The sequence below is a fragment of the Osmerus eperlanus genome, chromosome 13 (assembly GCF_963692335.1).
Source record: "Osmerus eperlanus chromosome 13, fOsmEpe2.1, whole genome shotgun sequence".
In the NCBI taxonomy this organism is placed as follows: Eukaryota; Metazoa; Chordata; class Actinopteri; order Osmeriformes; family Osmeridae; genus Osmerus; species Osmerus eperlanus.
Genome location: NC_085030.1, coordinates 6,784,125 through 6,810,023, shown reverse-complemented (window position 1 = coordinate 6,810,023; position 25,899 = coordinate 6,784,125). Strand labels below are relative to the sequence as shown.

Here is a 25,899-nt window from a genome sequence, read left to right as displayed (position 1 = left end):
TAGAGGGTTGGGGGTGGTGTGTTGGTGGTGGTGTTTGAGGCCAAGAGGGCACTTGGGAGCCATGGCCCGAGGACGGTTTGGTATGGCTCCCAGCCGACCCCCTCCGAGGTGTCAATGTTATGACATGTGTACCTCTCCACTGTTTTCTCTCACAACAAGTGCACTTCATCTTCCAGGGTGGCCAGCCTCATAAAAGAAGCTTGATTTACATGTTGGGGATCAGACCGTCCACCTTCTACTCTTCCTGTTTCACTTATGCTTCACTTCCTGTGGGCCTGGCCCTGCCTGCGAGGGTGATAAATAACCTGACCATAGATGGGGAACGTGGGACCTTGTACATCTTAATGAGACATCTCTGCTAATGCTTACAAAGCACACTCTTTTTTGAAATGATTAAAAAGTTATTTGAAACTACTGTATCATGTTACCCTACTATTAATCTTAAATGTGGCGATCTTAAATGCAATGAATTCGGGAGAAGAAAGAAGTTTAAACGTTACACTTTTCAGTATGTTTGAGTCTATTCCTCCATAGCGTGGCAAACAATAGGAATACTTTTCTGCATTGTTGCATTTGGCGTGACTGCTCTTCTGATCCTGACCAGAAATAACAGTGTTGAGGTAATAATGACAGGACTCCCTTCATGAAAGGTCTCTTTTGTCGTGCTAAAGCTCAAACCACTGCACTAATTCCAAAACAAATCCAGTGTGTTAGAGATTAAGGATGTCATTTCTCCTTTGTCGTATGGTGGAATCTTGCATGTGGAAAACATAATTCCCAGCTAATGGTCACACAATGTCTTGAGCAAAGCAGATGAGACTGAAGGCATTTGGTTTTAAAGCACGCAGGATTAGTGCAGGGGTTAGAACATAGCACTACCTGTCATGCTGAATGCCTCATTGACATTGATTCAATGCAACATCCTTCAGAGCAAAGTCAAATTGTTCAGCATGTGTGTAGTGCTTCCTCTCCTCTGTTCTCCACTGTAACCATCATGACCACTGCGTCCACGTTTCAGTAGATTTCGTTTGTACATATTATGAGCACAGATATGAATCCGTAAAAAGTTACTAGTATTTGCAGTACATGGGGATTCACATGTTACTCTACATTTGGGTAGTGTAAAAAACCATAGGAAACATTTACCTGTACCCCACAACTCTGTGTGGGGTACAGTTATATACTATTATACATAAGTGTTAGTACAATGTACTTATACTTACCAGTTGGAACTAAGGGACAAACGAGCCAGACATGTTGAGGTTTTCACCAAGGATTCACCAAGAAGTCAACTATGGAGAGGCCAGGGTAATGTCCACACCTGACCAGGGTAATGTCCACACCTGACCAGGGTAATGTCCACACCTGACCAGATTAATGTCCACACCTGAAGATCTGGGTAATGTCGACACCTGACCAGAGTAATGTCCACACCTGACCAGGTTAATGTCCACACCTGACCAGAGTAATGTCCACACCTGACCAGTGTAATGTCCACACCTGACCAGAGTAATGTCCACACCTGACCAGGTTAATGTCCACACCTGACCAGAGTAATGTCCACACCTGACCAGGGTAATGTCCACACCTGATGAGGTTAATGTCCACACCTGACGATCTGGGTAATGTCCACACCTGACCAGATTAATGTCCACACCTGAAGATCTGGGTAATGTCGACACCTGACCAGAGTAATGTCCACACCTGACCAGGTTAATGTCCACACCTGACCAGAGTAATGTCCACACCTGACCAGTGTAATGTCCACACCTGACCAGAGTAATGTCCACACCTGACCAGGTTAATGTCCACACCTGACCAGAGTAATGTCCACACCTGACCAGGGTAATGTCCACACCTGATGAGGTTAATGTCCACACCTGACGATCTGGGTAATGTCCACACCTGACCAGAGTAATGTCCACACCTGACCAGGGTAATGTCCACACCTGACCAGAGTAATGTCCACACCTGATCAGGTTAATGTCCACACCTGACGAGAGTAATGTCCACACCTGACTAGAGTAATGTCCACACCTGACCAGGGTAATGTCCACACCTGACCAGAGTAATGTCCACACCTGACTAGAGTAATGTCCACACCTGACCAGGGTAATGTCCACACCTGACCAGAGTAATGTCCACACCTGACTAGAGTAATGTCCACACCTGACCAGGGTAATGTCCACACCTGACTAGAGTAATGTCCACACCTGACCAGGGTAATGTCCACACCTGACCAGAGTAATGTCCACACCTGACTAGAGTAATGTCCACACCTGACCAGGGTAATGTCCACACCTGACCAGAGTAATGTCTCTAGCTACAGACATGCATGTGACACACGCACATACATGAGTGCACGCACGCACACACACGCACATACATGAGTGCACGCACACACACACGGAGACAAACACGTGTGGACGCACACGCACACAACCGTCATCGTACGTTTCCCAACACGGGTAAAGGAAACATGGCTGTTATTCAAACACAGCCTGTGTCTGCCCAGCCAGAACATTACATTGACCATGCAATCAACATGGGCTTCACAGGGCCTCCGGCGTCAGCTAAAAAGAACCCCTCATCTCACGGCACCTAATAGGGAAGCCCTTATACAGCCTTGCCATCGCCAATATATCCAAGCCACGATGATGTTCCCACACAAATATTTCATGTCGTAGATGGCGTCCAAGACCCACAGTCTATGAATGGAGGAGGAAACCTGCGTTCTATCACTCTTAAAAGGCAGCCAGCGTGGAGTAAACTAAAGAAAAAAAGTATTGCAACGCACCCTTTCATGAAAGGCAATGCTCTTAACACCCTTTCATGTTGTTGAAGTACTCCTTTTGCCAAGTAGTTCAGCTTCTTTTTTTTTCTTAAACCAGTCTAAGAGGTTGAGTTAGCCCACACGAGGAAAGCTCTGTTTCCAAAGATAATTGAAGTGTTAATTTTAATGGCCATTTCCATTTCATTAATTAAAGCAAACATTCGCTCAAGTGCCTCTCAAAGCAGTACCACAACATTCAAAAGTGTTTCTTAAATATGTGTAATATATGCACTGAAGCGTGTTATAAATGAGGTTTTCTTTGCTAAGTGTCTCAGTCTGTTTTTGTATGTCAAAGCTCATGATTGACTGCACTGAAAAAGAAAACAAGTTATGTGTGATGGTCAGGTTTAGGAATGTATTTCAAATGACTGATAAAAAAGGTTTGCTTGGATGTTTCTCAACACCTGCTGCCTTCTTGCGCAAATGTGGAAACGAAGTATATTTATCAGCTCATACATTTTATTAAACATCAACGATTTTCTTTATTGACATTTTCGAACATGCACCTTCTATACCTTGATTTGACCCTCAAATGATTGACTTGTTCACTTTTTATTATTCTAAAAACTAAAATCCCAATCTGTAAGTGGAAATTTTTTATCTAAAATAAAATACTCAGTTTAACCAGAGGTCTGTTAAAAACTTGGCACAAGATGCAAGTTTATTTATACATTACATGTGTCGGGTCCAGCTCACAGCTGGGTGCATTTCGTTCTATCAAAAGCTCCTTTTTCATAGCCCTTTTTCAAAAAACTTTGGTTCCTTTCTGCATCCACAGTAAGTAGCCGCAGCTATGACCGTTGAAGAAAATATTGCTGTAAACGATAATTTCTCTGTGTTTTGACTAGATAAAAAACAGTCCTGATCACATTTGCGTTTTTGTGTCAAATGTGTGGCTGTCTGAAGAAAAATTGAACAGTGCACTACGTGCACAATAAATCTTGAAGTAAGCCAACTTACATAGTTCCTGGATAGCAACCTCAAGAAGCTGCTTTTAAAATGGTTGGCTCACTCAAAATAAATGTAAAATAAATTCTTACACTGTTTTTAATAGATCCCCCAGACAGATTAAGCTAGTTTCATTGTCATAGTACTCCTGTCACTTTCTATAGTCCCTTCGAAAAGTCAATTTTCTTTTCTTCTCTCAATTAGTCATTATGGGAAATTGTGTGTAGATTAAATTAAGTCTATACATAAATAAAATGTGGGAAAAGGGAAGAGGTTTTAATACTGTACTTTCTGAAGTTGTATATCTTGTCCTTAAAAAGAAAGTTTTATACACTACAATAAGTCAACTAGTTACCTTCAATTACTTACATCTCTTTATCAAATGTCCAGTTGAGCTACATTTCTGAAAGAGCCCACCATATTTTTTTATCTTATGAAAACCCAATAAAAGTTAGAACCCATAAGAACCTCTGTACAAGTTAGTATGATCCTTGAGCATTTAAGGCAGTCTTCCACTACAGGATAAATACAGTGATGCAGTGTGAGAGTCCAGGGCAAAGAATCGCGGCTTTCCCCTTCAACATGACAGGAAGAGTTATGTATCACTAACACCAAATTCACCACCAGGGCCAAGAGTGTTTGGAGAGCTGGAGCACCACAAGGTCACTCCACCATCCAGGAAGTAGGATGGAGAAAAAGTCACATCTGTGAAATCTGCAACCAGAACAAGACCAAGATCAGGTAATCGCCAATAGTAATTCTATCAATTACAAATTGCTGCTCAAAATAAGAAAGAAATGCCAGGAAAAGTAATTCATTCCGGTACTATTTTTTTCATTTGTGCCAACTCCTGGATGTCTGCCACTTCAAGTACAGGAAATGTAAGAGCAGTAGGTCTCCCTGCTCCTGGGGTGATGAATGGAGCACTATGTGGGGGAAAACCAGCCAAGGCTTTTTAGAGACGCAAAAATCTGACCAGAACTCTTTTTATAAGCCAATAAATTAGGGGGAGATGTACTCGTATGCATGTCTTCTTAGTGCAAGGGTACGAGAAGGGCTTGATTATGTGATAGGGCTGTGGCAAAATGCATGTGGGGAGGCCAGCCACATGCTGTGGTTGGCAAAGGTGCCACTTCTGGTCTGTCCGTGCACCTCTCCCCACACTATCCAATTCACTAGGCCAGCGGTGTAAAACTCCTCCGGGACATCATGAGCTAGAGCCTACCCCCCTGGTAATGAGATGTTTCCCGCCCTCTGCCCAGATCCTTATTTTGGTGTCATCCATCACGGAGGCTGTATCCTCAGGGCTTACTGCTCATGACTCGTGATTGGCTTTCAGCCCTGGAGGAACTGATGTGTCATAAGCAGAAGGGACCACCATTTATTAATAATGGTTATGGAAAATAGCAATTCATGTCAGTCTCCGTCTCTCTGCAAACATATCTTTCTATTTCTCTTTCTCTCCCTCCCTCTCTCTCTCTCTCTCTCTCTCTCTCTCTCTCTCTCTCTCTCTCTCTCTCTCTCTCTCTCTCTCTCTCTCTCTCTACGAGTCCCTAGGGAACCGGGCTTAGAATGTAGCGTGTCATTCCATCTCTGTCTTGCCCTGGTGGTCCCTGGCAGCCTGCTGCGAGGGGGTCCCAGTGTGTGTCTGCCCTCTTCCCACGCGCCTCCACTCTCCTGCCTGCAGGGAGTCGAGCCGTGCGGCCTCAGTCCGCCTCCACAGCTCATGGAGCTCGCGTGGGCGGCGGCCATCGAAGGAGGAACCAGTGTTTGGATGCATGTGGTTAAGGCATTAGAGCCCAGTGTGTTGTGTGTGCAGCAGGTTTATGACCTTGGTCATAAACCTGTTGTCTCACTGCGGGGCTTTGGCTCGGTGCCTTCAACTGATTGGTATTAAGATATGGAACAACCTGGGATTTATGAATGGGGATTACTTTCACTTTCAATGGTGAATTCGACCCTGTCAGCCAACAGACAGCAGGGTTGTCAAGTCACCTTGTACCAACTGTTTGTGTGCTTTGCCAACAAGCCATTGGTGTGCGTGTGCGTGAGCGTGAGCGTGAGCGTGAGAGAGAGAGAGAGAGAGAGAGAGAGAGAGAGAGAGAGAGAGAGAGAGAGAGAGAGAGAGAGAGAAAGCAGAGGAGAGTGGCAAAGGGTCTGGCTGGTCACAAAGGCAGCTTTGTAAAGGACTGTTAATGAGTTTTTTGTGAATGTCTCCTGATGCTCTGCAGCACTGTAATACCTTTGAAACGCATCAACTGCTTGTGTGGATGTGTGAGAGAGAGTAGGTGTGTGTATTGGTGTGTTGTGCAACTATTAATATTATTATTTTTTAAACCATGATTTATAGTGTTTGTTCACTGTTTACGTTTTTGTGGTTGTGGGGTGTGTGGAGTAGATGGGTGGTGGATTTTAAAGCTTTTTATAAATATATATATATATGTCGAGGTTGAAATTCTATGGAAAGTTTAACAACACAGCTTTGGCCAAAGTGCACACAGTTTCTTTCATGCTGCACATCTCTACTCCTGTGGTCAAGTACCTTGCAGTTATTATAGCTTATTTGTTCAAGTGGTGAGGAAATATTAAATATCACAAGTTCTCTGCTGAGACTGAGCAGTAATTATCAACAGATGGCTGGTGTGTGTGTGTGTCCACGCATGTGTGCACATGTGTTTGTGTACGTGTGCGCACGTGTGTATGTGTTTGTGTGTGTGCGTTTGTGTGTCGGGGGGAAAGATGCCTGTGGAGAAATGAGGATAAGGTGCACTAGAAGGTGAAACAGGAAGAGTAAATCCAAGTCCTACCCTCGCTAGGAGATAAAGGAGAGAAACTAATTAGATTGAGAGGAAGTGAAGGGAGGTTGTGCATGTCAGCTATTTGTTGCCCCAGGTGACCAATAGACCACAGCCCTAGTCAGAATCAGTTTGAAGTCAACTGCCCAATTTTTCCACTTTGAAAGTTATCTTAACCTTTCTTATGCACCTCAGATGGCTAATTTGTAATGTCTGGTGACACCAATTCAGCTGCCCACAACCCCCAGTTCCTGACGGACAGAGTAGCACATTTTAGACTCATACTGCTCACTCAGTGGCCGATGCTCTGGGGTGCAAGACTGGGGGTGAGCAAAGGTCATCAGGGCTCAGTGGAGCGAGCCGTGAATGACAGGGAGATGCCCCACACCTCCTCCACACGTTCCACCCTAAACACTGACCTCTCTGTTATGCTCTGAGGGCGATCATCCACAGGCATTAGACACTTAAAAGAAACCCCACACCAGAAGAAGCATGGCCCCAGTGGCAAATTAGGTGGAGAGGTGACACCGGTCTAAACACGCGCCCATCTCACCGGCTTTCCTACTCCCTGCCTTTTATGTCTTTGAGCTTGGATCAGAAGTGTTACATATGCTAATACCAATAACCTAATTACAGGTTCAAAGCTTCAACCACAAATTGACACCAGGCAGATTCATGTCAGAGTATCATGACTACACACAGGTCAGATTCAAAGGTCTGGCACAAGCAGGACCTAGTTTAAAGAGACAGGTACGGTTTCTGAAATATAAAACAAATCTAACCCCAAAATAATGTAATCTTGTAAAAAGACATTTGAACTTAAATTCTCTCATTTTGATATTGAAGAACATCCCAATATTAAATCCCGGTGAAAAGTGTTATGGATTTGCCTCTCTGACTGCAACACAAAGGCTACGATGTTGAGCCCCTTGCTGCCTTCTGAAAGACAGGGCCTTGCTTTCTTAGCTGGAGAACATAAGTGTTGACCCCGGTATGGAACCCCATCTCCCCTGCTGTGAGTGACAGGCCTGTTCGATATGTGGACACAGGACCTTCCTGCCCCTGTGGGAGGTTGAGGGGCACGTTAACCCACAACACTGCATTCTGGGTGGGCTTCAACGGTACGGACATCCCACTCTGTTGGTATGGGCAAACACCTCGATTCTGCACCAGGATATTCATTTACACCCAACTGTCCATCTATGAAGCACCGTGCGATCGAAAGCGATTTCTATTCAATTTGCAAGTTGTGTCTAGTGAAAAATAGTGTTTGGTTTCCCCCGCCCCCCCCACCCCTTAAAATTTGCTTTGGAGATTTAATTCCTTGTTTCTTTGCTCTGCAGATTAAAACTGGTTTGTAAAACAAGTACATTAAATAATCACTGAGGAGCTGAGCCTGTGAAGAGGAGCCCCACACTCATCCCCTCCCATCCAAAACATTGTATGAAACTTAAACTTACTGCCTGAATGTGTGCCCTTTAAAACAAGCTCGCTCCCCGGCCAAAATCATTAGTAAAGTAATCCATCAGCCCAACCCCTTAAGCTTGACCCTAGCCGCAGTCTCTACTAATAGAGACTGCACTGTACTCTAGTCAGGATAGTTGCTATCAGCTATCAGTGCTGGGCACACAGATAGCAGAGCATGGTTGACAAAGAATAACCCCTCTGTGGAGTTAGATCCACATAAGTGAACGTGTGTACTTGAACGCTTATGTTTGTCAGATGAGATGACTCATATAATATTCCAATAGCCATGCGCATACCCCATAAGGACATTATGAGAAATTACCACATTTTGTAATCACAGTTGGGCTTCTCCCATTCTTATCGTGTCTCCTTAAATTTGGGTTACTCTAGGAAATGGTGGTTAGACAAAACCTGGTTTTCTTTGGCTTTAATAGACCAGTCTCATTGCACGCCGACCACTTATAGCCCCGGGTGCCAATCATGGCTGACAGATGTTTTTGAACAGAAATTTGGTGAAATGTCTGTCTTCTTTCCTCAATCCGGCAATTAATACATATTCATGTGAGTATGCAGTTGTTGATGTGCTGTGCACTTTCTGAGTAACAGAATTTATCGACAGGGTTGAACAATCTAGCATCTATTCTAACATGAGGCATTTTTGCACAGCAAAGTGAAAGGCTAAGAGTTAAACAGAGAGCTCTGCAAGTTGCAGCGTATAAAGTTATGTTAAAAGAGCAAACAAATACAAGCGAAATTAAGCCCAAATAAAGCACTGAGCACTTTGGCTCCATTTATAGGCCTCTTCCAGCTGCTTGGGCCCGAGTCTTTGATGTGTCCACCTATGTGGTACGCTCAACTCCCATCAGACAGACTGACATACTGTAGATACAGAACACCTGAGCTACTGCGCTCCACCACAGAAAACCGAGTGAGCGGGGAGATGTTCTGGTATGCAGGGGAGGAAAAACAGCTCTATTTCAAGTCCTTCTGAATCTCTGAGAGGGTCTCCTTGTGATCCTATCAGTCATATTTAATCCAGACTCAAACGTCCTCCCGGGCCACAGCCCCCCCACCACCCCCCCTTTTTCAAATAAGCGCTCTGGAAGAGAATCAAACACCTCAGTCTCCATTAGAAGAGGAAAAAGTTCATCTCGGTGATCAATGTTGAGTTTTCCTCCAGAGTTCACCAGGGGCTAAGTAAACCCCAGCTAGCTATGCGATCCCGCTCCTCAAATTTGGTGAATCACTTTGTTCAGAGCAGGAGGCCTGCCCCTGTGTCCACCCAGCCAGCTAGCCAGCCTGTCAGCCAGCGACTCTTAAAGAGGTATTTAAATGTGCGCCTGCAGCAATGCGCTCACTCAATGACCTCTTTATTTGTTAAAATAGATTATTTTAAATAAATTACAGAGCACTTTCACTGAATAAACAGAGACTTTGGGGCTGCGGCCTGCAATACATACTTACTGCAGCCACAGAAATCCTAAATGACTAGTGAGCTGTGTAATCGCCTTTGATTTCACTGATAGGATTCTTTCTGGCAAAAGAGACTGAGCCATTGAGGGCTCTGAAACGCAACACCACCAAAGAGGGAAGTAGAGACAGTTTGATGTGGGACTATGTATTAATATGATGTTTCTCTCTGCAGAGACAGACTACAGAGGTGTCCAGTAGGAGGGGAGCTTGAGGGAATCCTGTCATTTCCCCGCCCACAGTCTGAGAGGTTTAACACTTCCTGAGATCAAGTCATGCCAAAGACACCACTCTCTGTGCAGATAAACCAAATGGTGCATTTCTGTTGCTTTTCTTGCCTTCCTTTAATCTGTTTTGTTCTTACCTATTCCAAAAATGATAGTGAAATTATATATGAGGCAGAGGAAGTTTAACCATTTACTTTGCATGTAAAGAAATGTGTGTCACTGATCACATATCTTATCCTCCACCACCAACAAACTAATTTATCTTACATTGTGCATCTTACACACAAGTACAGTTAAAGGCAAGATCGGTAAGTTTTACAAACCAAGCAATTTTGGCTTGAGTTAGAAAGGATTCAAACCAAAGTTTCCCACCCTCTCCCTTCAAAGCCACTCCTCCAAAACACATGAACGTGCTGCCTGACTAATGCTGGGAGGTAGGTACATAGGCAGACAAGTAGCCAGTTCAATCACTGCATTCGTTCGGTACGAATGCCGTCCAATAATGAAGTTTGGTCTGAACTAAATGATTGGTCATGTTTATTACAGTACATGTACGACATCTACAGATATTCAATTTATGTAATTTTACTGTCTAACCTTTAGATTTATTGGTTTCTATCAGGATCTGAATTGAATCAGCAAATATGACAAAAAGTGTGTTTCAACAACATTACCATCCCTACTTGTTAAAGGAAAAACAAAGTGCCAAAGATGGGGAAACATACATATATTTATGCTATTCCACATTGCAGCTAATTCAGTGTGGCAGGCTCCCAGTTAGGATTACTGTAGCCTGTGCAGCAGAACACCAGAATAATAACATGACAAGAAAAATGTTGGCGGACCAAAGCACAAAAGCATGATGAAATTAGGTTTGATTAACCTTATTGGCCCTTGTTTCAACTCTCACGGGCCTATTTATTTTTAAACATGTGGTTGACATTCCTCTGGTTACACATTTCCCGGCATCTCTATTACATCTAATCTGAAAGTGGTTTCAAAGAGAATTTTGTGCGTATGTGTGGATATACGTCATATGGACAATTTTTTTAAGATGGAAATTTTAAATAATAGCCTCATATTGGCATTTTCCACACCGACTCAGTCAATGGATTTAACTATTTTAAGCAAATGATGCTCATTGTGGCTTATTACAATCATTCTAATTATTTAATTGTCAGTATTTTCTATTACTTGATGCCAGTCAAATCTATATGATTTACTAAAACAAGTATCAATTATATTGACAGCTTAAAGACATAATTTGTTTCCCCAAGAACTCTGCTATAAAATTTATTGGGACCGATTTGCTGATTTATATTTTTGTTTTTCAGTAAGCATGTGTCGTGTATGTGTGTGATTATGAATAATTAGGGGAAAAACTTAATTCATAAGCCATTAGCTGTTATGAATAGCAATTTCTGTGACTCTCAGTGGCTCTCAAACGGCCACGCTGAAAGGGGCTCACAGACACAGCTCAGTTCTCTCTCTCTACCTCTCTCTCTCTCACTCTCTCTCTGGCAGCTGTAATTGAGCTTAATAGCAGCATCACAGACATAGGGAACCTCTTTGACACCCAGACCAAATTCTTTAATGAAACGATCAAATAAGCATCATCCAGTCTTAGTATATCAAAGCTGCCGGCAGCTGGCAGTGTGTTGTACTGTGACACTCAGGCTTTTAACCCCTGCCAGGCCTGCTTCCCTCCTCGTCCTGTGGCCTTGCTTCTGTGCCAATACTAGGGACAAGTCCAGAAGGGATGAAGTGTGAATGGAGGTGTATTTTGCCAGGTGCTGAGGACACGTTGGTGATGATTATGACCTTGATGGGCTTTGACAAGTTTCTACATTTGAAAAGTTTGTTATTCAATAGTGTACTCTGTTCAGTCATATACTGACATGTTGTAATGTAAGTAAAACATCTATAAAACGTATACTGGTTATTCTTTAATTAAACGTAAAAATATAAAATACTCAACGTTTCTTGAAGTTTCCCGCTTGCCCTGGCAGGAGCTGCAAGTCAGTAATGCCCAGTGGAGCCCTCGATGTCGTCAGTCCAGAACGCTGCTTATTTTTCATGCCTCTTAGGGGAATGAGCACGTGCAGACCAGTGCCCACTTTTTCCCTGTGCTTGTTTGGTTACATTTGACTTTTTCGCAAGATAAGAACCAGATTTGCATTTAGGTGAGAGGATACTGACAGAGAGAAGGGTTGAAAAAAGTCTTACGTATAAGACTGTGTAGTCTGCTATATCTCTGCGAGCATGCCCTATTATGTTACCTTTCAAGTGCTTTGTCACTGGAGAGCATATACTATTCTGGTTTCCCTCGCCCCTGGGCTCACTAAAACGGCGTCAGTGTTGTTTTAAGGACCTAATTTAACGGGTGTGTGCGTGGGTTGAGTTAGCTATGCAATGTTTATTTATGGAATATTTTCTGACACCTACTTACACCATTAAAGTCCCATTCTTGTTAGGACCCCAAGTTCTGTCTGAAATGTTCCTGATATCTGGTTAAAGAACCATCATCAGACTACTCAGGTACTACTAGCTCAGGTAATAGTCAATTGTAAACTTGCATAGAATATTCTGCAACATTTTAAAAACGTTCCCAAGCACAGAAAGTTTGACTTTTTGAGGAGAAAACGTATTTGAATCTGACATATGTATTTAAAAACAAAGTAAATATTTAATTTAACTGACCAATGTTTTGCGATCGGCAAATGTCGCTAGTTTTTGCTTTGCAACACCTCAGTGTGCTTTCTTTGTTAAGCATTCATAGAACTCTTCATCCGAGTGTCTGAACTTACCTCCTGTTCTTGCAGAAAGATGGCTGGAGATAGTTGTCTTGCTCCTTTGGATAAGGCCTGGTCCTAAACACCCCCGGATTTACCAAGGGCTCTGCTCAATTAGGATTTCAAACAATTTGAAACAGGTAAGGACTTCTCTACCTCCTATCCAACCCTCACTCATTTGTCCTGAAGGAATTGGCTTGTTTTATGCTGTAAAGGACAGATAGAACCAAACTCACGAGGCAGGAAAATAACTCTTATTCTCAATTGACCTTGAGGTAGGCCCTCTCTTTCTATTTTCTCTTTCGCTCCTCCTTTCTCTCTTCACCATCTGGAGCAGCTGCCAAGACAGGGCACTGTGTGACCCTGTTGTCAAGGACACAGGTGGGAATTAGGAAAAGTGGACTTGTTTCAAACAATTATATAAATTACTATAATATCTTAAAACAAAAAGGAGAAGAAATATATTTATTTGAAATGTTGTCTGTCAGCTTAAATTTCCACTCAGTATGAGTCACAGACAGGTCCAATAGGGCAGTGATTTAGAGCTTGTGACTGCCAGGTGTGTTTTGTATTGGCGGACGGTGTTTGGTTGTACGTTTTTTAATCATGTCTAACAAGCACCTGTCAGACACTTATAGATCACAAGGTTGTGACCTGTTACTTCAGCCCGTGAAATAGACACCATGCAATAGAAGGCAGTCTGTTAAATTGTAATTGAAATCTACACAGAACTCTGAACTCAAAATGGTCTATTTTGTCTGTACGCGTGTGGGGTTTAAGCAGACACTGCAATGACAGGTTAATTTCGTTGCTGAGGAGTAGATTTGAGTGTTTTTGTTCCCCCCCTTCAAAAGACAGCTCTTATAAAAGATAATTGTGGAAGGTGTGACACAAGACTCCCCACACTTTTCCATACAAATCTTCACAAAATCTAAAATATTCATGAAACTTCTCCTGAATGTGCTTCTTTCAAATATTCAATGATTTTTTCTTCTTCCATCCAACATTAGATTTACAACCATAATAAATAAAAATATCTCATCTTTAGTTGTTATGTGTTGTACAATAAAATGTCCTCAATGTATAATCACATATATTTAATCTTTATCATTAATCTTTTATATTTTCAACTATGTTCGTGATCTACTAAAATGATCAACACATACATATACACATCCATTCCAGTCTGGCCGTGGCTGAAGACCCAGTCAGGCTCTGGAGGCCAGCCCCGGCCTAGGCCCCTCCCGGGCTGTGTTTACACAGGGACAGCAGCAGGGGGAGTATGGCCACTGGGGTAAGGGGCTCCGAGGGAGGTCTCGCTCTCACAGCCTCAATGGAATAACTTTTACTGGGGTGTGTGAAGTCAAAATGTACACAATTCAGTGCTTCTCTGTTTATGTATGTCTTGATATTCCTTTCTAAGTCATTTATTCTCTCGTTTTATTTACAAACTGCCTAGTATCTCTGACATTTAAGTGTGTTTTGATTTAAATAATATCTCTAGCATTCCATATTTCAGTTTTAAAAACAGTTTTTTATTCGTTTAGCTTATTTAAGTAAATCTAAATTAGTTTCCACTTCGTGAAATCCTGAAGCAACTGTATTAATCTAAACAATTCTATCAAGTCAATGGAGCGGAGAGGGGGGAAGGGACACAGTGAGAATTGAAAGAGATGTTTGTATTTAGCATGTCTAATGTTTCCAAAATGGCCAACTGTGAGAGGCCTTCTAATTGATCCGTGGACCCCGGAGGGCATGACTCCTGTCATTTCAACCACAGACGGCATGCCAGGGCCGCACACTGCAGGGAATACTGGGTAATTAGCCTTGTTTAACCATTTCCTGATCTGAAGAACTTAAAGAGAGGGGCCACAATCACATGAACAAAAGATGTTCACTTAGCCAAAACCCCAGAGAACAGATCCGATCGTTGGTAACATTTATGTCAATGGGCTTCACATTAAAACTGAACCATATGACTCACCTGTAATCCAGTGAGATTGAAAAGTCAACTGTTCAGCTGCCTGCCAGTAATTTTAACTGCCACTACTAGATGAGTGTCAGTTGTTTACAATTTTGTCAAATAGATATGTAAAACAGGTTTAGCCAACAGGCGAGAACATAAAGGCCCGTTTGAACAATGTACGTATAATCGTAAGTGATTGGACGCTGAATGATATGTTATGAATGTACAGTAGAAATCCAAGTTAGTTCTGTCAAAAACGTCTGTCTTTCTGTAACTCCATTCTAAAACATGCACAGTGCTAGAGGAGTCACACCAGCAACCTTAGCACACCACGACGCACTTGGAGTGAAGTGCTACCTTCTCACCTGGACGTGTGTTTCCATGCTGTGCCCACAAAACAAAAGACATTGTGATGAGGCATCAATAAGTAATGAGTGGCTGGACAAGGATCTCAATACCACATCTACAACAAAGGCTTTGACAGGATACACCCCAGTGAAGAGGTTTCTCCCCCAACACCCCAGGCCTGGTCGACTCAGATCATCATTAGCATTGTCTCTGTGTCGCTTGCTTACAGGAAAACAGACACACTGCAACAAAATACGCTATTTTATGCTACCATCAGTTCTAGAGGGTTCCAGGTTCCATTCTGTTATCGACCAAGCAACCTATTCATGGTAAGGCTGGTGATCATGGTCACTGCCGTGTTAACTCTAGTTAAATTGAAGCTGATTATTTACTCAAGCGATCGTGTATCAGCGACGCGTCAGATTAGTGCAGTGATGCCACGATTAACCTTTGAATGTAACACCTTTGTGTTTTAAACTAGCTTCACGCAGCGGACATGAAGGGATTATGAAACCTGAGAGAAGAGGCTACGTGAATGCAGCCTTATTCTATATTTGGTTTATATTGTGTGTGTGTGTATATATATATAATTGTTTTTAACGTGGGACTGATTTTAGCAAGTAATGAGAACCGTCAGGGTTTATCCTTCTCATATTTATTATACGTATTTATCACTTAGTCTGTTATTACTCATTAATATAGTAGCAGTTTCAAGATTACAGGATTGCTGGTATTTTGTATCCCTGTCTCGCCCCTCAGTCTTTTCAGCTCCATCCTGTTTGTGTGAGTTCAGAGTAAGCCTCCCTTGCTTTGTATTCCCACCTGGCTGCAGGTTAGCAGGTCGCCAGGTAAGCATTAAACAACCCCTCCGCAGTGCTGTCTGCTCCACTTAACACCTGACATACCCCCTCCATGCCGACCTTTCACCTCTGACCCTGAGTGACAGGCCAGGAGACGTCTCTCAGATGCTTTCCTTTCTCCGAGCCCCCTTCTCTTTTCTTCTCGGCCCCTCGGTGAGTGCTGCCGAGTGAGACAAGGTGAAAGGTATCCAGGCGTTTTACAAGAGGGGGGCTGCACAGGTGTTCATGCCTCCACACCTCTCAAGTTCAAAAGCCATTGAGTCCTTGGTAACCAGGTAACAGTCAAACAATGCCCCCCTCCTCCCCCAGACCCCACCCTCCAGAGACTGAATCCTCTGCTTTACAGTCTTTGGACAGAGACAGAATGGAGAGAAGGGGGTCCTACACCAACAGTCCATGTGTTCTTTCTCATATGACTCTCCGCTCATATTTAAGTATTTCCTGTGTGCCTTATGGAGACATATGATATTATTCTATTATACCCCTATTGCACTAAACATATTCGATTACAACAACAAAAAAGTACTCTCAAGACACAAACATGAAAAATATGAAAACAAAAATAAAAGGACAGACAAGGTCATGCTTATCTGACAACATCTCCTCTCGATCAAGTCTGAATCTGTCCTTCATTGGATTTGTTTTCTCTCTCCAACGTGTCTATATTTCCCAGCTCCTGCCGATTTATAGGTTCCAAAAAAATGGGACCTGGTCCAAGCATTACTAGTAACATTAGTGTCAGTAATTTAATGCGCAGGTGTGAATGGATTCTCAAACAAGCTGGGGAGGCCCCCGGCGAGGACTGCGCGGGACCGCCAGGACCAGCGGCAGGTTTAAATAAATACGCCGCTGAGCAGACATGTCGGCAGCTGAGGCCCGATATGGCCGCCGCTGTTTGTGTTGTGGCTTTGCTGGGGCGCTGAGGAGAGCAGAGCGGCCCTCTCCTAGCATGTTTCCTGGGCAAAGGGAGGGGGGGGGGGGGAAACAGACGAGAGAAATAAGTGACACCTCAAAACGAGCTACATGCTGCTGCATGTGTGTGGGCAGCTTATGACATCTAATGGTTTCTGTGTCAATGTTATCATTTAGTGCAAATCTCATGAATTCCCTCCCTCAAACCCCTCCACATATTGACTGATTTTTTTGATTTTTTTTTTACAGTTGTAAACCCATCCTCCCTTGAGCCGTTTACTAACCACATATTGAGTATCACATTTTGTTTTGAGCTGATCTGTTTAGTGTTATGGACAACAAAAGGCCAGTAAGAAGTTCCTCTCGGGTATAATATTGTCGGCAGTGAAAGAGAGAGAAAAATAGAGAAAGTGATAAGAAAAAAACAGAACGAGAGAGAGGGAGGGAGAGAGAGAGAAGAGGGGGTGAAATGACCAGATGGACCTGGTTTAAGATGGTTTACGGATTAAGATCTGAAAGAACAAGGAAAAGAGGAGGATCGGTTTCAATGTTTCTTTCCAACCTGCCAGAAATCCCTCATAGATTGCCTGACTGTCATTAAAAAAGACTGGCGCTGTTGATTCCTTCAGGCACTCAGCCAAAGATGGTATAAAGAGAGAGCACCTCTAAGTCCTTCACTAAACCCAGTGAATCAACAGAAAGGCAGTTTGAGACACCTACAAGATACATGATACCGTATGTTTAATCTGTCTCTTGGGGGTCAACTACATTACCACCATTACATATGATCTCAGTTGATAGCATACAGTGAAACTTCTCACCTTATTATGCCCACTGTAACACACGCAGCTAGATCTGTTTAACAAGTGCCAACATAAACTGAACATAAAGTTGCGGAGCAAATGGGTCCACTCTTCTACCACACGTGTAAACTAAAAAATCCAACAGCAGTTATACATCATCCCTGTGTATTTTTCCTATTTCTTTCCTTTCAGAACATTGTTGCTGTTAGGTAGGTACATTACCACACATTTAATGATATGTACAAACACACCGCCTTTGTATGAAAAAAAAACGATTGTTGTTAAACTTCGGCCCACAAGTGTCTTGAACTTGTGAATCAGAGAGAACAAATAACTCACAAATATACAAACTTGTCGTAATAGTTGAGGATATTGGAATTGGTCACTAAATACAAGCACATTAAAATGAACATCTCTATAAAACACACACACCCTGGTCATCATATTTGAGGGGCTCAGATGATCATACTGAGAAGGCCTTGACTACCTTTGTTATTCTGACTTCATTGTGTTTCTCTCCCAGTGAAACTCTCAGACTGGGAGTGCAGAACCCAATCCTTCACTCTATGAATAGCAGGCCCAGAAAGAGAAAGAACAATGGCAGAGGGTTTGGGTGTTCCCTGTATCAGACACTCTGAGAGGCCAAGCTGTGGATCATCCCAAGTCCCTCATAAAATATTAACCCACCCTACCTGCCGCTCACTAGCACAGCCAGAAACCCTTTTCACAGCTGCGGGGTAGATGCCAGTCAATAGGCTAATCAAGGAAGCCAGACAGGTTGACCCACTGTGTGAGAGATCCTAATATGACAAGCCAGGTAAAATTACTGCCCCAGTGATGCATTTTGTATGAATTTAATGCACTCTACAGTAACTGTTTTACGGAGCCCGATGTTATCAACTAAGGTCAGAAGACTTTATGGATTTTAGGTGCCAAATAAAGGGATTTGAGAATGCAAATTTGTTAAAGGGTTTCTAGCCGACTCAACATAACGTTTAGTAAATGTTCCAAGTTGTTTGGAAGACATTTCTCTGCCCTTAACCTACATGACTTGGGCTCAGACTTTTGTCATCGTTTGAAACCATTTTAGAGACTACGGGTTCACATTTCCCCCCCGATGGGAATTTATTCCTTTTTTAAGGAAATTCTCTTTTGAATTTGATTTAGTGAGAGTAGTGACACAAATATAATGAGACAGGACACCCAACGGGCAATACCTACACCTTGTTCCTAGTGCCAGCTTTGGGATTAGTCACCAGATACGACAGATTTTGTTGACTCTTTTAAATTAATATTACGTTTCATCAAATCCCCTGCTGCTCGATTTAATTTCCAAACACGGTAACAGAACGCAGGGGAAAATAATTCCAGGAGCTGTCGAAAAGGCTGTAAGTGGTGTTAAGTCCTGTCAAACAAACAAAGGGGGAAGAAAATATTGTTTGTGCCGTCTATAACAACGATAATGTTTCAGATGACATTCACCCTCGACACACCTGAGACAGGTGACTTTTGCATTGAGGGGATTATCTGTTATGGAGTATGGAGAGGTGCCTATTGTCCGGGACAGAGGACATGAATAACTAAAGAGTTGGCAGCAAAAACGAGGAATGCACTGAACACTGAGCAGGCTGAAATAAAACATTGGTAGTGTTAAAAATATACACATGAATTAATAACTTAATAAATCCTCCAGGGGGTACCTCCAACTAGTCCCCCCCCCCCCCCCCCCCACCTCAACCTTGATCATGAAACACTATCACTGACCAGCTTATGAATAAGGAGTTGGGTTTCCAAATTTCACTCAATTATTCAGAAGATAATTGGCCCAGCTTAATTGGTTGTGGAACATAAAAGATTCAGGACGACTCTTAAGTGCGGCACATCAGACTCCACTTATAATGATGACAGATGGCTGTTTGTTGGGTAGGGTGTCAGGTGGGGAGGCTTTGTCATATTCACACTTCCCCTTGTTAGCAGACAGATCAGGTTATTCCTCCCAGAGCGCAACACAGTTTCTCTTTTTCACAGCCATCGACTGTGACGTGGACTGTGACGTGGACTGTGACGGAAGCGAATTATTGGGCTACTGTTCACAGATGGAGTGCCAACCAAAAGCTCTCCGTTTCCTCATCAGTGACATTTGGCCCTTTGTTTTAATTTAATACTTAGTACTTTGTGGAAAAGTTACCAATGTTCCCTCAAAGTAAATTTGGGATTTTTTGTGTTATGTGCTCGTTGATTTACAGTGACAATATATAATTTCTTCCTTTAGTGTCTAAAATTCCATTAAACCCATCCCTGCTTTACATATTTAAGTCTTCCAAGATAGATATTTTGCTTGCACAGGGTAAAAATGTAAATAAATATACAATTTACAACAATGCACAGAGCTCTTTATTATTGCTCACATACTATGATGGTTATAGGCCTCTCTTTGCAAAGATGAACACGTTGAAATACCAGAGAAGCACATAGTTAGTTTGATAATGTTTTACATTGTGTGAGCCATATAACAATACAATTCTGTCAACTCTGCCCACCATGAATGAGTCTTTAAAACACGACAAACCATAACATTTGGTCAAATGAACAGATTTCCCCCCCAAAACTATTTACCTCTTAATTGCCAAAACTATTGAAAGGATAATTACCTAAATGTCACCATGCATATTTAAGAAAAACACAATTATTTCCAACTTTGCTTCATCCTTTAAAAGTGTTTTCATCACTAATGACATGATTAGTGACTGAAAACACACACATTTAAAACAAGCATGCTGATTTTCCAAAGGGAGCCTTGTGAAAACTCAACATTGTATTAGTTAGCAGGGTACATATACACACACTTCATTTCTTTGTGTGTTTTGTACATTTCCCGTCCCTAATGTCCTAATAATTTGAACACACTTAAGTCAGCTCATTAGCTGTATATGAAGACTTACGGAGAGGAAACACCTGTTCATTTACTTAATGAACTCTTAAAAACACTTCACTATATTCAAGGGGCATAAAAATAAACTGAGACACGGCCATGACAACATAGGGGTCCCAAGACACACAAACCTGGCACTCAGATACTAGCCATAGAGACCTGAGGTTGGGGCAGCATAAGAACATTGTAAATCAACTCTCCCCCTCAGTCCCGTCTATTGGATAAATAATGAAGAGATTCAAACCTCCCTGGGCAGTTATAGTCTTCTACTGAGTTTGGACTTATGTAAATATCCATGAGGATCACTTCAATGTTTATGCATGGGTTCTCAAATGTATGCATGTATGTGCGTTTGCGCGTGTGGGTTTGTGAAAGAGAATGAACATTTAACATTGCATGTGGTTTGGTATGCCTATACATAAGCACAAATGTGTGTGGCGAATGTGCACGTGTGTGTCTGTTGAGTGTGTATTTGTGTGTATGCGTGTGTATTGAGTGTGTAGAGTGTCTATTGAGCGTGTATGTGTGTGCTGAGCGTGTATGTGTGTGCTGAGCGTATGTGTGTGTGCACAGTAAGACTGTACAAAATGAGAGTGCACAAGTGCGTTTTGCACCTGGTACCGGCGTGTCCGCCCTGTCACCCATGATCGATGAGGTGACCTGAGGACGGACTTGGCCCGTGCAGCCTAAACCTTTGCCATCATCACCACCACCCCTGCTCACACCTCCCTTGACTGGAAATCCAAGACCGCAGGCCACAAAGGGCTGTGTAAGGCATCTCACCCTCCCCTCTCAGTACAGTAATTAACCTGCCTCTCACCTCCCTGTCCGACTGCATCCACCGAACAGCCTGGCAATCAGCAGACACTTCACACAACAGCCTGGGTACGGCAGCTCGATCCCCAGACCTCCTTTCTTCTCTCGAGGCGTTTGCTCTGTCCTACTGACTAAGGACTGGTGTCCCAAACGGATACCTTAAGTCGTCACGTTGTCTAATGGCTTTGTCTGTGATGAAAATTGACTTGACAGATAGCAGTGAATTAGCACGAGTGATTTCATATGGTAGAACGTGAGAGAGCGAAATAAGTAATGTACAATTCCAGTGGTTGAGCCACACAAATCATGCACTATGCTATAGTCTCTCTCTCTCTAGACGTAGACTGTTTTCAAAGAAAGAAAACATTTTAAAATTATTAACTTTTTGTGGACTTTCAGTGTAGGTCAAAAAATGAAACTGTAGAAAACAGCCAATAAAAGCATGAGTCTTTCGTTGGCCCGTATCATTACAAAAGCAGGCCCTAAATCAAACGCGAACAAGTTTTGCGTTGTTCAGGTTGTGCCACAACCTCTCCAGATACCCTACAACTAACAGCAGAGAGAACGGATAGAGCCAGTTGACCCATTCCACCACCTTTATTTCCACCAATGATTCTTTCACTCTGGTGATGACCTCACAGAGCACTGTTTTAGATTAGTAGTGCTGGGTACCATGAGAGCAGGAAGGCTTGTATGATGGATATTCTGAAAGAATCACACGTTCCAGGTTTCCACACAGCACACATTGTGTTGGACAGAGAAAAGCATTCTAACGTCATTTTATATCATGTCAAGGCTTTTGTGAATCCCAGAATGACTGGGGCAGTTACGTTTTCCAACACAGTTATGCAATTTTGGTTGATTACCAAAACAAGGACCAAAGCACAGGGGAAAAAACATTTACTGTCACAGTATGTCGACTGTAATGATGTATGCACCTAAGACCTCTTTATATTACACGTCTTGATTAATATCCATCAATCCCTCTTTTAAACATGAACTGTCTCCGTTAGTACTATACTAGTCCTTCGCTTGGATTTAGTTTTAAAAGAAGAAGTGTAAAGTTGCTTCTCTTTCACAATACCCTTTATTCACTCACAATATTGTTCAAATACAGACTTTGATAAAGGAGCATTGTCCATTGACTCATATGAGGCTTCATTCTTCAATATCTCGTTAGCATTACCCATTCCCGTATTTCAAAAAACACCTGTGGATCAACTGATATTACTACATCTTTCGTGGGCAGTTGTATAGGACAGACAGACCACACATTTTAGTGGTTTAAGAGCTGGTCCCCAGAGAGAAATTGACACCTCGGCCTGTCAGTCACTACTGTCAGTATAGGAGCCTTCGCTTTTGACATGCCCTTCCAATACACCATTGTTTCTCCTCAGAGACGGGTGTTGTTCAGAGAGGAAGTGTCTCAGAAAAAGGCAACTCCTAGTAGATCTCACCATGCCAAATGAATTTTCCAGTTAAAATATGGAGCTAATGTTCCACTCTGTCACAAGCAAAAAGGGATGTAAGTTGAGATACCAGTGAACATGAAATTAGTATGCTTGCTCAAATCCATAACGGATGTTCCCCTCTGCTATGAGTACTAGTATTTTCTATTGGCATGACTATTTCCTTTCTTTTGTGTTTTGCAGGATCTTTTATGTACAGTAGAAAATATTCCCCTTAGATTCCCCGAAGTATGCTTAAAAAAAAGCACAAAGCGCCTTCTCAAGATAAACTGTATTTTCAGTGGGGTGTAATGAATAGCACTTAAAAGCTCTGAATGGCTTCTGTATCATGTTTTGGATCCACTGTATCTTGGGCGAACAATAAGGAATGAAGCACAAAGCAAACCAGATGAAGACAGACAGATTTGAGTAATGACCATGTAATCTGGCCAGCTACTGACATTTCAACCACAGATATGATTTTTTTGTGCTTCTCTGCTTATAGATGGGACAAGTGGCGACACCCAACCAGAGTCCCGCCCGCGACAGTCTCATTGTTGGGACACGCCACCCTGGTTAAGATCCAGGCACCGAGAAGTGGTTAAGTGCCCAGGTGTTCAGCAATTACAGTCACTTTTTACATATAATATCATTGTCGTTCCATCTGATGGAGGAGATCTTTATCAAATGCACAATCCACACAAGCCTCTGCAGTAACGGGAGCCCTCCATTATCAGAGCAGAAAAGGCCCTGGTCATTAATCATGGTTTCCTATGGGATAAGATGTCCTGAGCAGTACTGTACTCTCTTTGTGATGGACACACATACATCCACAAACAAATCCACACAAGCCTAAACAAGAGTATTTGTACACAAAGGACATGCTTTCAGCAACAAATATCTGTTTTCAGAAAAGGGCAGTAACCACTGGTTTGAAATTCAGTTTGTAGTGACTGTGAAGGTTAAAATGAGGGAGATTCTTAGGTTTCTTGTCCCTGTGTTTCCTCTGGAACTTGTTTATTCTGGCTGGTCTTTTCACCAGCCCAGCGGCCTATAAATATGACCTATCTGATTGCCCACATCCTTGCCTCTAAAATAAATCCCCTATTCAGCCAGAAACCCGGCACCTTGGAGGGACAGTGGAGACCGGCTAGATCTGCCAAATATCCACACTGTGCATTTGACAGACGTAATATTCTCAGTATACAGTTCCTTCCCTCTGCATCCTTTTCCCTACTTGCCCACCCCCAAATACAAACACACACACACACACACACCATCCAGAGGTAATCCTCTAACCTTGCATGGGAACTTAGTTCTGGCTCACCTCAGTCCTCTGGTTAGGGATGCCAGTAATGTCCACTGTGGGCTCTGCTTGCCTGTCACTCCCCCTCCTGCTGGCCCAGAGGCAGTATGGGGACCTCAGAACTGGAGCTCATCAAGGGGTTGACTCAGTCCTCCCAATTCCCTCAACGCTGTGGGTCTGGCATACTACACAGGTGGAAAACGGAAGAGAATGAGTGGGTAGTCTGTAGGGTGTTGGCCCCGTTCTGCCCACTAACTTTGGCCACAACCATAGCCTCTTACTAACTTGTCGTGTGTGGTTTTTAGACTGTCATCGCAGGTTTACCGACGAGAAACACGTGAGAAGGGCGAAGAAAGCAGGGAAAGTGAAGAATCAAAACGAGATTCCCATTTAGGGTAGGCCCTACTTGAGAACATAGAACGCTACCTCTTGTGCAGAATCTTGAGGGAACCATGTGTTAAACCATGGCATAAATTCCTAGTACATTAATCATTGCGTTACTTGCAATCTACAATTCACATTACTAAGACACCTATATGCACAACTAACTACATATCCAGGTAGATCAATTATTTTAGGACTTCAAACCCATTTTACGCCGCCAGTCTGTCAAAGCCTTACCGTTATCTGCGTCATATTATTCTTTCCTCGCGTATTTTGGGAACTTTGGTGTTGTGAGTATTTGGGGTGGAAACTGACTGGAGTTATTTTCTTTAGAAAAACACCTGTCTAAACAGCAGCAAAGCCAAGGGCAAGTTTCACCTGTCAGTGTTGGTGACAGCTCGAGACAAAAATTCAGCAGAGACAATCCTAAAGAAGTCTACTGGAGCGAATCAACAGACGTGCGAAGAAGTCTGTCCAGCTGTGTTGCAACGCTTTTTGCAGGTTCCGGCTTTTTCAGGACTGTCATGTTTTGTTTAGCCAAAATGCAACAGGTAGCCTAGATTAAATATGGTTGAATAAACTTCTTCCGGGTTAAAACTTTTATTTTTTACATTTGTAAAATGTTGTACGTTTTCCTCCATACTTAAACGCACAGTGGGTAAGATCTATTTATTTTTCTCCCGTATAAACACGTTGTGTGAGGTAATGAGGCCCTCCGAGAGTTGTTTAGCAACACAGACAGTTCAGTGCCAGTGCAAGGTCAATTTCAAATGTTTTGCGTGGCCCCGCTACTTTCCAGCCAATAGTTATGCTGTTCCAGCTATACTGTACCAGCCAATCGCTCTCAGCTAGGCGGCTTTCCTCAGTTTTTGTAAAACCACTGCTAAACAAACTCATGCTAGAGGAAAACGTGGATGTTCAATCCAAATTTGGGACTGTTTTGAATGTTTTGAATGTTATTTTACTTTTATTTAGTTGCACCAAGTGCAGCTTTAATCCTGTCTAAATACATAGAGGTGTGTGTATGGCATTGACTCAGCAAAAAGTTTTAACTTGAAACCAAAACCCTCTTATAGTTTTGTTGAGGTGACTAAAGGCCAAACTATTTAAGTGATTAATTAATACAGCTTACAACCGTTTACAAAGGCATTTGTATCATCTGTCTGGAGTGGATTTAGGACCTGTTACAATGAGGATTTACTGAACAAAAGCCAGGTGCCTCATTAGCTTTTTGAGTCTTAACTTGGTTTGTATAGAGAGGGGATCTTTGGTGTGGTCGAGTTTCAGTTCTTATGCTTAAATTTCTAACCCAAGGATCTTTAATCTGCCAAGCGCTTCAATACCTCACCTTCCATCTCTCTCCAAAAGCCCCTCAGGCTCCATTTCATTAGTTTCCATTGTCAAATCTGGGGTGAAAAATAGCAATGAAATTGGGGCCCTCGATCCACGCAACCACAGACCAGTGCGCTCATACAAAGATTGTCATTAAGAAATGACAATGAAAATGTGATGCATTATCAGACTGTTATAAGATATATTTGAAGTGCCTTCAAAATGTAAACATTTAATCAAAAGGATCTAAGAATGCAAGA

The 25,899-nt window shown here is 42.5% G+C and overlaps 1 long non-coding RNA gene across 3 annotated transcripts in view; it reads right to left on the bottom strand.

The window, feature by feature from the left end:
• Positions 1-24,848, bottom strand: part of LOC134033057 (uncharacterized) — a 56,564-nt gene extending 31,716 nt beyond the window's left edge. For 2 of the 3 annotated variants that reach the window (XR_009932071.1, XR_009932073.1), the window contains exons 1-2: positions 24,686-24,848; positions 23,945-24,108 (exon numbers count right to left, since the gene is read on the bottom strand). This is a non-coding gene — a long non-coding RNA (uncharacterized LOC134033057). Of the gene's footprint in view, positions 1-16,045; positions 16,663-23,944; positions 24,109-24,685 lie in introns of those variants that run through there. The other variant, XR_009932072.1, reaches the window with a different exon arrangement.
• Between the last annotated feature and the right edge of the window lie 1,051 nt (positions 24,849-25,899).